Here is a 14,011-nt window from a genome sequence, read left to right as displayed (position 1 = left end):
AGGCAGCCTGACTCCACACCCTGCCCTGTTAATTACATGCTGTGTTGATCAACTGTTGGTTTCAATTTTCTCCAAAAGGAAATTTCTGTCATCTCAGTCATACAGTGTTCATTTAGTGCTTGATACTAACGGCACAGAGAAACCTCCCTGGATTTAAATGGGGTTTTAACAAGACATATTTCCATTTTAAACGGCATAAAGCAGGTCTGTTTTTAAATTACCCTCCCCAGCCAGGCACAGTGGCTCACGCCTGTAACCCCAACATTTTGGGAGGCCAAGGTGGGCAGATCACCTGAGGTCAGGAGTTCAAGAACAGCCTGGCCAACATGGTGAAATCCTGTCTCTACAAAAATACAAAAATTAGCTGGGCATGATGGCGGTGCCTGTAATCCCAGCCACTTGGAAGGCTGAGGTGGGAGAATCACTTGAACCTGGGAGGCAGAGGTTGCAGTGAGCCGAGATTGTGCCATTGCACTCCAGCCTGGGCGACAGAGTGACACTCCGTCTCAAAAAAAAAAAAAAAAAAAATTACCCTTCCCCCCCATACTTCTTGTTAACCAATTCCTTTGTAATGTGGCATTATTTTAAAATGAGCTGGATGCCTTTTAGGGTACTAACATATCACAAGAGCAAATTAAGAAGAACTGAACAACAATATTTTATATAAACAAAAACTCTCAAATATTTGGAAATTTCAAATCACTCTTCAAATAGTTACTGATACTAAAACCTAGCAAAGACAATACTCTTAGAATGAGATTTTGATCTTACGAGAATGATATTCAGGAATGGACTCAGTCTTGCCTTGGCGTGGTCATCATCTTTCTGCAGTTCCTGAAGATGAGCAGCACGATAGACAATAGCAGAAGGAGATAAGGAATTTCCTTACTTTAAGTGCCTCTAACTCTAGTACGGGGTGACCTGGCTATGTGGGCACAGGACTTGGGCACTAGGCTGGAGGCTTTCTCCCTTCTAAACTCAGATCTTTCCACCAGCTCCTTGCCAAGACTGGGAGGGTGAATGAGCAACACTGCTTACGAGGGAGGAAGAGAGATGAGAGGTTCTGTCCATAATAAGAGATCAGCTCCGGTTTGTTTGTCCTCCTTTCTCCCTGGAGAAAGAGCAAAGTACCAAAGGGAGAGCCACACAAGGGTTTGTAGCTCATAAACTTGGCACCATCAACATCCTAGAATCTCATCCAATTATGTCAGTGTTCCCCCTTCTTGAGGAGTGAAGAAGAGAGAGGAAAGCGAGAAAGAGTTTAACATTAAAAGAATTAGGGCCGGGCACAGTGGCTCGCGCCTGTAATCCCAGCACTTTGGGAGGCCGAGATAGGTGGATCATGAGGTCAGGAGTTCGAGACTAGCCTGACCAACATGGTGAAACCCCGTCTCCACTAAAAATACAAAAAATTAGTGGGGCTTTGTGCAGGCACCTGTAATCCCAGCTACTTGGGAGGCTGAGGCAGGATAATCACTTGAACCCGAGAGATGGAGGTTGCAGTGAGCCAAGATCATGCCACTGCACTCCATCCTGCGCAACAGAGCAACCTCTGTCTCAAAAAAAAAAAAACTTAGCACATTCTCACTGATCAATATAACTGTAAAAATCCTAGGTAAAAATTCCAACAAATTGAATTAAATGAAATATGTTTAAAAGAATGATTTTTTTTTAATTTGTAAAAATAGATATCTTTCTGCCAAACAATTTCATTTCTAGGTTTCCTAGAAAACACACAGAAGTGTTTTTATCATTGCAAAATAATGGAAAGCATCTAAATGTCCAACAAGAAGGGAGTCGTTGAAATTATGCTATATTCTTATCGTGATATGATAGTTTAAAATAAAAAGATAAACTTATGTATAATAATATAGAAATGTCTCCAAGATTAAGTATTTCCTTAAAATAAAGTTGCAGAGTGTATGTGCAGGACATTGCATTTTACATCAACACATACACGCAATTATATTGATATATTCATATGTTTACTTCTACCCACAGCCCATTAGCCAAAACAAGTCACATGACCCCCACCTAATTACCAGGAAATGGGGAAGTTTGGAGAACATGGGATAGTCCCTGAGCAGTGGGCATTTTTCTCTGCCGTATTAATCCAAGGCTTAGGTTCTCGGAGCTTAACAGCCAGAAGGAGTTGCAGACGCAGCTGCTTTCCATTGTGCTGCACACAACCCCTGAGGAAGTGAAGTAGAGAGGGGCCTCTGCTTCAACGTGGTGAAGTAGAGGAAGTGAAGCGAAGGAGCCCTCTGCTTCAAGGGTATGTGGGAGGCACAGAGTGGGAAACGCACACACACGCGCGCGCGCACGCGCACACGCACGGTCCAGCTGCACCTAAAGTTATATAAAAAGGCCGGGCGCAGTGGCTCACGCCTGTAATCCCAACACTACGGGAGGCCAAGGCAGGTGGATCACCTAAGGTCAGAAGTTACAAACCACCCTGGCCAACATGGTGAAACCCTCCCTCTACTATAAATACAAAAATCATCTGGGCATGGCGGCAGGCGCTAGTAGTCCCAGCTGCTAGGGAGGCTGAGGCAGGAGAATCGCTTGAACCTGGGAGGCGGAGTCTGCAGTGAGCCGAGATCGTGCCACTGCACTCCAGCCTGGGCCACAGAGCGAGACCCTGTCTCAAAAAATAAAATTAAGTTAAAAGGTTATATACTAAGATTTTCTTACTCAAATAGAAATGATGTAACAGAGAAGAGATTTACAATATTTTATACCAAAAGGTTTTGTAAAATATGAATGTAATAATGATCATCTAAAGATTATCTCTCTATGTTCTAAAAGCATCTATTCAAGACACTATTATGTTGTCATAAGTCCTGATTCAAATTCCCTACAAACTTTTTGGAGTTTAGGGCTATGGAACTGAGCACCTTTTGATGGGTTGGTAGCTTTTTTTTTTTTTTTTAGTAGAATGTCTCTTCTTGTCGTGACAGCCAAGAGGCTCAGAACTATGCTTGAAGCTCATTGATATGGTTTTGCTCTGTGACCCCATCCAAATCTCATCTTGAATTGTACTCCCATAATTCCCACATATTGTGGGAGGGGTCCGGTGGGAGTAATTTGAATCATGGGGGTGGATCCCCCATACTGTTCTCCTGGTAGTGAATAAGTTTCACAAGATCTGATGGTTTTATCAGGGGTTCTGGCTTTTGTATCTTCTCTCGTTTTTCTCTTGCCACTGCCATGTAAGATGTGCCTTTGGCCTCCTGCCGTGATTCTGAGGCCTCCCCAGGCATGTGGAACTGTGTGAAAATGGACTAATACACTTACCTAGAGTAGCTTTCTGATATAATTAGCCTCCCTCCCCTCTTTCAACTCTCAACTAGTATTAGATCTACTAACATTAAGATCTAGTCTGATCCTAATGGCTTTGGTAGATTCATATAGAATGGGCCTTTAAGTTTAACCCAGTGCCTTTCACAATGTGATTAGGGCATTGCTATGGTTTGGATGCGTTTGGTCCCCAACAAAACTCACATAAAAGCTAATTGCCACTGCAGCACTATTGGGAGGTGGGGCCTAATGGGAGGTATTTGGAACATCAGAGTGGATCTGTTATGAATAGAATAAGGCCATCTCAAGGGAGTGAGTGAGTGCTCACTCTGGAGAGAAGGGATTAGTTCCTGTGAGAATGGGTTGTTATAAAGTGAGGTTCCTCCTCCTGTTTAGTGCCTCTTCACACACGCTTGCTTTTCCACTTCTTCACCATGTCTTGACACAGCACACAGCCCTCATCAGAAGCTAACCAGATGCTAGGGCCATGCTCTTGAACTTCCCAGCCACCAGCATTGTAAGCTAAACTCCTTTTCTTTTTAGATTACCCAATCTCAGATATTCTGTTACAGCAACACAAAATGGACTCAGACAGCCATAAATAAAATCTCAAACAGAAAAGCAGAGGCATCTTTGTACAGTGTGTTCCAAAGCCTAGACTGTTAGTGAGAGGGGCTGAGCAAGAACTGCATGATAAGGGGGTACACAGCAGCCATTCCACCCCCAGGAATGGGCTATACGTGTTTCAGAGCTCAATTGTTTGGGGGAGAAAGGATTCTGTCCTTCTCTTACGACTCCTTGAGGTTATTGAAGACTTTCATAGTGCCCAAGATCTCTTTGGGGCAAACAGAGCCCCCTTAGGCCTCACTCATGGAGAGCTCTTCACAGGAAGGAGCCCCTGATCTCACCTCCTCACTCAAGCTGGCAGGAATTTGCCTCCACCCTCAAAGCCTGGTCATTTCACTCAGCTTTACACTTGTCCTTGTTCCCAGTTGATGAATGAGCCAGATTCTTAAGTCATTAAGCAATCATGGAAAGAGAAATTATTGATTTTTAACTGTAGCAAAGGTTTAAACAAAATTCCCAAAAAGTCATTACCTAAAAGTCATTGTTTGTCTTTTTGGGTCCTCCTTAACTGAAAGGATGGTTTTAAAAGGTTACAGAAGTGGTAGGCTTCTTCCCTCTGTGGAGGGCTTTTCCAACTTCTGATGAATACTCAGCGCTAATCCCTGGCAAGGCTGCAGCCCCCAGCCTTTAGGATCCCAAATGAATTTCCTGAAAGAACAGGACAAGGAGTAAATTCCTAATCATGTGAAAAAGAAATTCCACAGAGCCATGCTGTGAAAGAATAAATTTACTTAAATAAGATCAGCAAAAAGTAACTGATATAGTTTGGATATTTTCCCCACTCAAATCTCATGTTGAATGATAATTCCCAAGGCTGGAGGTGGGGCCTGGTGGGAGGTGTTTGGAACATGGGAACAAATCCCTCATGGCTTGATGCTGTCTTTGCAAAAATGAGTGAGTTCTCATGAGATCTGTTCATTTAAAAGTGTGTGGTACCCCCCCGCAACCATCACACACACAAACACACTTTCTCTCTCTCTCGCTCCTGCTCTGCCATGTGAGATGCCTGCCCTTCCTTCACCTTCCACCATGATTGGAAGCTTCATGAGGTCTCCCCACAAGACAAGCAGATGTCAGTGCCATGTTTTCTGCAGTCTGAAGAACCATCAGCCAATTAAAACTCTTTTCTTTATAAATTACCCAGTCTCAAGTATTTCTTTATAGCAATGCAAGAATGGCCTAACAGAGAAAATCAATATTGAGGAGTGGGGCATTTCTATAAAGATACCTGAAAATGTGGAAGTAGCTTCAGAACCGGATAACAGGCAGAGGTTGGAAGAGTTTGGAGGACTCAGAAGATAGGAAGATGAGGGAAAGTTTGGAACTTCTTAGAGACTAATTTAATGGTTGTGACCAAAAAGCTGGAAGTGTTATGGACAGTGAAGTCCAGGATGCTGAAGTCTCAGATAGAAATGAGGAACTGATTGGGAACTGGAGCAGAGATCACTCATGCTATGCCTTAGCAAAGAGTTTAGTTCATGCATTCTGTTCACGCCCTAGGGATCTATGGAAGTTTGAGCTAAAGAGTGATGTTTTAGGATATCTGACAGAAGAAATTTATAAGGATGTGGCCTGAATGCTTCTAACAACCTATGCTCAGATGAGGGAACAAAGAAATGACTTAAAGTTGGAATTGTGTTTTTAACAGGGAAGCAAAGCATAAATGGTTGGAATATTTATAGCCCCAGCCATGTAGCAAAAAAGAAAAAGCTTTTCAGGAGAGGAATTCAAGCATGCTGTGAAGCAACCACTTGCTAGAGATAGTTGCATAACTAAATGGGGGTCAAATGCTAATATCCAAGATGATGCAGAAAAGGCGTTGAATGCATTTCAGAGGTCTTCCCAGCAGCCCCTCCCATTACAGGCCCAGAGGCTGAGGAGGGAAGAATGGTTTCATGGGCCAGGACCAGGGCCCCACTGCCATGTGCAGCCTTGGGACACTGCTCTTGGCATCCCAGCTGCTCCAGCTCCAGCCATGGCTCAGAGGGGCACAGGTACATCTCCAGGTGCCACTTTGGAGAATGCAAGTCATGAGCCTTGGCAATTTCCACGTGGCATTAAGCCTCCAAGTGCACAGAGTGCTCCAAGAGTGATGGATTCTTGGTAGCTTCCTCCTAGATTTCAGAGGATATATGGAAAAGCCTGGGTGTCCAGGCAGAAGCCTGCTGCAGGGGCAGAGCCCTCACAGAGAACCTCTACTAGGGCAGTTGGGGTCAGGGGGAATGTGGGGTTGGAGGCCCCACACAGAGTCCCCACAGGTGAACTGCCTAGTGGAGCTGTGGGAAGAGGGCCACTGTCCTCAAGACCTGAGGACAGTGGTAGATGGTAGATCCACCAGCAGCTTGCACCCTGCACCTGGAAAAGCCACAGGCATTCAACTCAAGCCAGTGAGAGCAGCCTTGGGGGCTGCGCCCTGCAAAACCACAGGGGTGGAGCTGCCCAAGGTCTTGAGAGCCCACCCCTTGCACCAGTGTGACCTGGATGTGGGACACGGAGTGAAAGAGATTATTTTGGAGGTTTTTTTTTTAATTTAGATTTTAGGGTACATGTGCACAACATGCAGGTTTGTTACATATGTATACATGTGCCATGTTGGTGTGCTGCACCCATTAACTCGTCATTTACATTAGGTATATCTCCTAATTCTCCTAATGCTATCCCTCCCCCTCCCCCCACCCCATTGACAGGCCCCAGTGTGTGATGTTCCCCTTCCTGTGTCCAAGTGTTCTCATTGTTCAATTCCCACCTATGAGTGAGAACATGCAGTGTTTGGTTTTTTGTCCTTGCGATGGTTTGCTGAGAATGATGGTTTCCAGCTTTATCCACGTCCCTACAAAGGACATGAACTCATCCTTTTTAATGGCTGCATAGTATTCCATGGTGTATATGTGCCACATTTTCTTAATCCAGTCTATCATTGATGGACATTTGGGTTGGTTCCAAGTCTTTGCTATTGTGAATAGTGCTGCAGTAAACATACGTGTGCATGTGTCTTTATAGCAGAATGATTTATAATCCTTTGGGTATCTACCCAGTAATGGGATGGCTGAGTCAAATGGTATTTCTAGTTCTAGATCCTTGAGGAATCGCCACACTGTCTTCCACAATGGCTGAACTCATTTACTGTCCCACCAACAGTGTAAAAGTGTTCCTATTTCTCCACATCCTCTCCAGCACCTGTTGTTTCCTGACTTTTTAATGATCGCCATTCTAACTGGTGTGAGATGGTATCTCATTGTGGTTTTGATTTGCATTTCTCTGATGGCCAGTGATGATGAGCATTTTTTCATGTGTCTGTTGGCTGCATAAATGTCTTCTTTTGAGAAGTGTCTGTTCATATCCTTCACCCACTTTGTGATGGGGTTGTTTGTTTTTTTTCTCATAAATTTGTTTGAGTTCTTTGTAGATTCTGGATATTAGCCCTTTGTCAGATGAGTAGATTGCAAAAATTTTCTCCCATTCCATAGGTTGCCTGTTCACTCTGATGGTAGTTTCTTTTGCTGTGCAGAAGCTCTTTAGTTTAATTAGATCCCATTTGTCAATTTTGGCTTTTGTTGCCATTGCTTTTGGTGTTTTAGACATGAAGTCTTTGCCCATGCCTATGTCCCGAATGGTATTGCCTAGGTTTTCTTCTAGGGTTTTTATGGTTTTAGGTCTAACATGTAAGTCTTTAATCCATCTTGAATTAATTTTTGTATAAGGTGTAAGGAAGGGATCCAGTTTCAGCTTTCTCCATATGGCTAGCCAGTTTTCCCAGCACCATTTATTAAATAGGGAATCCTTTCCCCATTTCTTGTTTTTGTCAGATTTGTCAAAGATCAGATAGTTGTAGATGTGTGGTATTATTTCTGAGGGCTCTGTTCTGTTCCATTGGTCTCTATCTGTTTTGGTACCAGTACCATGCTGTTTTGGTTACTGTAGCCTTGTAGTATAGTTTGAAGTCAAGTAGCATGATGTCTCCAGCTTTGTTCTTTTGGCTTAGGATTGTCTTGGCAATGCAGGCCCTTTTTTGGTTCCATATGAACTTTAAAGTAGTTTTTTCCAATTCTGTAAAGAAAGTCATTGGTAGCTTAATGGGGATGGCATTGAATCTATAAATTACCTTGGGCAGTATGGCCATTTTCATGATATTGATTCTTCCTATCCATGAGCATGGAATGGTCTTCCATTTGTTTGTGTCCTCTTTTATTTCGTTGAGCAGTGGTTTGTAGTTCTCCTTGAAGAGGTCCTTCACATCCCTTGTAAGTTGGATTCCTAGATATTTTATTCTCTTTGAAGCAATTGTGAATGGGAGTTCACTCATGATTTGGCTCTCTGTTTGTCTGTTATTGGTGTATAAGAACGCCTGTGATTTTTTCACATTGATTTTGTATCCTGAGACTTTACTGAAGTTGCTTATTAGCTTAAGGAGATTTTGGGCTGAGACAATGGGGTTTTCTAAATATACAATCATGTCATCTGCAAACAGGGACAATTTGACTTCCTCTCTTCCTAATTTAATACCCTTTATTTCTTTCTCCTGCCTGATTGCTCTGGCCAGAACTTCCAACACTATATTGAATAGGAGTGGTGAGAGAGGGCATCCCTGTCTTGTGCCAGTTTTCGAAGGAAATGCTTCCAATTTTTGCCTGTTCAGTATGATATTGGCTGTGGGTTTGTCATAGATAGCTCTTATTATTTTGAGATACGTCCCATCAATACCTAATTTATTGAGAGTTTTTAGCATGAAGGGATGTTGAATTTTGTCAAAGGCCTTTTCTGCATCTATTGAGATAATCATGTGGTTTTTGTCTTTGGTTCTGTTTATATGCTGGATTATATTTATTGATTTGCATATGTTGAACCAGCCTTGCATCCCGGGGATTAAGCCCACTTGATCATGGTGGATAAGCTTTTTGATGTGCTGCTGGATTCTGTTTGCCAGTATTTTATTGAGGATTTTTGCATCGATGTTCATCAAGGATATTGGCCTAAAATTCTCTCTTTTTTTGTTGTGTCTCTGTCAGGCTTTGGTATCAGGATGATGCTGGCCTCATAAAATGAGTTAGGGAGGATTCCCTCTTTTTCTATTGATTGGAATAGTTTCAGAAGGACTGGTACCAGCTCCTCTTTGTACCTCTGGTAGAATTTGGCTGTGAATCCGTCTGGTCCTGGACTTTTTTTGCTTGGTAGGCTATTAATTATTGCCTCAATTTTAGAGCCTGTTATTGGTCTATTCAGGGATTCAACTTCTTCCTGGTTTAGTCTTGGGAGGGTGTATGTGTCCAGGAATTTATCCATTTCTCTTAGATTTTCTAGTTTATTTGCATAGAGGCGTTTATAGTATTCTCTGATGGTAGTTTGTATTTCTGTGGGATCGATGGTGATATCTCCTTTATCATTTTTTATTGTGTCTATTTGATTCTTCTCTCTCTTTGGAGCTTTAAAATGTAATGAATGACCTGCTGGGTTTCAGACTTTTATGGGGCTTCTAGTCCCCTTTTTTGACCAACTTCTGTCTTTTGTAATGGTAATGTTTACCCACTGCCTGTACCACCGTAGTATCTTGGAAGTAAATAACTTGTTTTGATTTTACAGGCTCATAGATGAAAGAGACTTGCCTTGTCTCAGATGAGACTTTGAACTTTTGAGTTAATGCTGGAAAGAGTTAAGAATTTGGGGAACTATTGGGAAGGCATGATTGTATTTTGCCATGTGAAAAGAACATAAGATTTGAGAGGGACCAGGGGCAGAATAATATAGTTTGGATGTTTGTCCCCACCCAAATCTCATGTTTGAATTATAATTCCCAATGCTGGAGACAGGGCCTGGTGGGAGGTGTTTGTATCATGGGGGCAGATTCCTCATGGTTTGGTGCTGTCTTCATGATAGTGAGTGACTTCTCATGAGATCTGGTCATTTAAAAGTGTGTAGTACCTCCCTCCTATTCTCTCTCTCTTGCTTTTGCTCTGCCATGTGAGACACCCGCTACCCCTTCATTTTCTGCCATGATTGGAAGTTTCGTGAGTCCTCCCTAGAAGCCAAGCATATGCCAGCTTTGTTTCATGCTTTCTTTGCCATGCTTTCTGTACAGCCTGTAAAACCTGAGCTCTTAAACCTTTTTTCTTTATAAATTACCCAGTCTCAGGTATTTCTTTATTGCAATGTGAGAAGGGCCTAACACAGTAACTGCCTCCATTTACTGAAATGAATCAATTAATTGGCTGTATAAAATTAAGGGCCTGGTATATGGGACATGTTATGAATTGAATGTTTGTGTCCCCCAAAATTCATATGTTGAAATATAATCTCCAATATTATGGTATTTGAAGGTGGGGCCTTTGGCAAGTAGTTAAGTCATGAGTGTAGAGCCCTCGTGATAGGATTAGTGCCCTTATAAGGAGAGGCCAGAGTGATCTCCCTTTCTCCTTCTGCCATCTGAGAACACTATGAGAAGGTGGCAGTCAGCAATTTCTAACTGGGACCTCACCAGAACCTGAGCATACTGGCACCCTGACCTTGGACTTGCAACCTCCAGAACTGTGAGAAGTAGATTTCCGTTTTTGTAAGCCATCAGGTGTATGGTACTTTGTTCTATCAGCTCAAACTGACTAAGGCAGGACAAATTGTTCTTTATTCATTATTCTTTTATTCATTACTCATTGACTTATGAATAAAGGGACAGGCATCCAAATAGGAAAGAAAGAAGTAAAATTATCTCTATTTGAAGATGACATGATCCCATATGTAAAAAATCCAAAGATTCCACAAAACACTGTTAGAACTAATAAATGAATTCAATAATGTTGCAGGATACAAAATCAATATACAGTAATCGGTAGCATTTTTATTCACGAATGCCAACCTAACTTGAGAAAATAAATTGAAGAAGACACAAATAAGTGGAAAGCTTCCTGTGCTCATGAATCTGAAGAATTAATATTGTTAAAATATCCATACTTCCCAAAGCAATATGCAGATTCAACACAATCCCTATCAAAATCCCAATGGCATTCTTTGCAGAAATAGAAAAAACAAATCCTAAAACTTGTATGGAAACATAAAAGACCACAAATGGCCCAAAGAATCTTGAGCAAAAAGAACAAAGCTGTAGGCATCACACTTCCTGATTTTAAATTATATTCCAAAGCTACAGTAATCAAAACAGTATGGGATTGGTATAAAAACAGACGTGTAGACTAATGGAACAGAATAGAGAGCCCAGAAATAAGTCAAAATATACTTAATCAACTAATTTTTGACAAAGACATCAAGAGGATACAGTGGAGAAAGGATAGTCTCTCCAATCTCTCCAAAAGTTGGATATTCATTGTCAGCAGGCCCTGCAAGCAGTGATTTAGAGACCCAGGCTCCTTATGTCTTCTGGCTGCACCATCTTTATCACTGACTTTAAGGTGAATGTCTCCATCAAGCCAGATGAAGGGGAAAGAAAGCTGGAGAGTGGCAGTGGCAGACCTGGAAGAATTATTTGTCACTCTCACTTAAATTCCATTGACCGGACTTCAGTCTCATGACCACACTAACTGCAAATGAGATTGGGATATGAGGTCCAGCTGTGTGCCCAGGAAGAGAAAGAAATGTGCAAACAGGCAGCTAGCCTCTGCCACACCCTCTCTTCACTGGCCTGCCGGCAGCGCCCTTACACGATTAACCAATTAACCAACAGGGAGCACACAGACTTGACCACAGTGCCATCAGCTCCCGCGAATAGCAAGCTAGTCAGCCAGGTGTAGGTGCTGCTTCAGCCAGTTGAGCTGCATGTTTATCTTGTCACGTATATTCGTTCTCAAATCTATTTATGCTGGCTACGCTGATATGTAGTTTAATTAGATGTTATAAATTAATGAAATATAAGTATTAAAAGAGGAAAAGTTATTATGTCTGTGAAACTGAAAGATGAATGAGTGCTTTGGGGTTACTACATGGAGGTAGGTCACTAAATAACACTGCTACTGAATTAGGAGTGGGTGAGACCCCAGTAAAGGACTGGGGGTGGGGGGACAAGAAGTCAGACAAATCTAGAAGTACTCCGCTCTCATTGTCTGGCACCTATCTTTAAGCTCTACCTTCACTTTATAAGAGTAAAACTGGAAATCTTTGCTGTCTGTGATGGATTACCAGTATAATATTCTAAAGAAAGAAGAAACTCTAACCAGTGGATAAATATTCAGAGAAATTACGTTGACCCTGTTAGATAATTTTCAAGAAAAGGTAAAATCATGACTCTTATTCAAATATAAAAAAGAATGCATATTAAAGATTTTATTAAACTTATTAAATGAAGGAACCAGGTAAGTGTTCTAACTTTCAAAGGAAAAGTCAAAAAAGAAACACATTTATAAGCAGAAATGTTGAATTAAATGTGCAAATGGACACAGGTAGGCTTTCCCACGAGAGTGGGAAACCAATTTCCAGCAGACAAGACATAAATTGTGTGTCTATCAGTTACCTACAATGTAGAGATTTCTACAAGAGCTCCCATAGATTCAGCCTGATAAGGCAGAAGGTTGTGCTATAGAGGATGCAAAGTTTCCCGTTGAAGTACAACATGTTCTTCTACAACCCAAGTCAGAAGATTGGAGAATGAACACATTTATATGAGGCAAGTCAGAGGAACTATGTAAGGTCTATGTATCATTTTTAATGGTTTCTATATTTACCAATTAACTGGTTAACAATTAGCCTCAATCCTTTGAATTAGAGAATCTCAGTTGTAAGACACCTTCTTTCACTGGCCAAAAGGAATGGTTAAAGAAAAGGTTTGTTGTTTTCTAGTTCAAAACAAAAGGAAACAACACAGTAATTGATTATCTTTTCTAAATATAGTAATCTGGAAAAATGAGCATTAAAGATGTAACTATTTGGAGAAACGAAGTGAAGCATACCTAGAACTTCCCTGTAATATTTGTGCAATTTCCTATGAATCTATAATTATTTCAAAATAAAAATTTCTTAAAAAGTACATTAAAGTACAGCACTAGTAGAGACTCCCAAAACTACCACCTTCCCTTTCCAGTAGGACAAAGGAAAATTGTCTGGGACAGGGAGCAAGGGACAAAGGAGGTTACTCTGTGTATTCAAGACTAGGATTAACAAATCTTAGAGGACACAGCATTTTTCTGCTCAAAAAGGGCATGAGTGTTACAAAGCCAAAATTGCCTGAGCAGTGTGGAGTGCAGAGAACTTGAACCTGAGAGTAGTAGATCTTAGCAGGAGATGGACTCATTGCTTTTCTTAGATTTTAGGAGTTTGAGTTGTCAGTTTCTCTACTGTCAGATATCAAAAAGTATAGTGGCAATAGTAGCAACATCAATGCCATTTTCCTGGTTTGGGGTGTACTACAGTTATGTAAAGTATTACCACTGGAGCTCGGGGAAGAGACTAAGGAACTCTCAGTACTACTTTTACAACAATTTAAATAATTGAGTCTACACTTATTTTAAAATAAAAGTTAAAAAAAGAATAGTGGCATATGATTCAAAGTTTATACAGTTGACTTTATAAACTTTTGCTGATTATACTTTGTTCCTGACACAGATAGAATTGTCTGGTAATTTTTCTGGGATGTTGGGTCTGTTGTGAGGTCAGATGAATTACGGAGCAAATAAGGGTCAAATTAGCAGTAAAAGTATCATTCCAGGGTATTGGAACTTCCTCCAACAGTGTTTAAAGGACAATCAAAAAAACATTAACAGGTAGAAGTGCTTTTTATACTTTCAGGAAAGGACAAACTTAAGAGCATTCTTCTGCGGATCATAGTCAAAGGTCTAGTTTCCAGTGAAGAAAAAACCTGTGGTTGTTCTGCTTCTGTCTCTGTAAATGCATTCAAAGTCAAAGATTTGCAGGAGAATTCTTTCCCATGCACAAATCTAAACATAGATTGGGCCTGACTATGCAAGTTTCCCTTAAAGGGAAGAAGGGCATCAGGCACCCAAGTGTGTGACAGCTCCTGATACTGTGATTACAACTGGGCCCTCAGAGTTGTGGGTCCTCATGGCATCTCTGCAGCCAGCATGGGGCTTCGTCAGCACAACAATGATGATCTCCAGACGGTCTTTCTGACTTGGAATGGCAGCCTTTGGCT

This window comes from Pongo pygmaeus, chromosome 12 (assembly GCF_028885625.2).
Source record: "Pongo pygmaeus isolate AG05252 chromosome 12, NHGRI_mPonPyg2-v2.0_pri, whole genome shotgun sequence".
NCBI classification, from domain to species: domain Eukaryota; kingdom Metazoa; phylum Chordata; class Mammalia; order Primates; family Hominidae; genus Pongo; species Pongo pygmaeus.
This window is presented reverse-complemented; position numbering follows the sequence as displayed.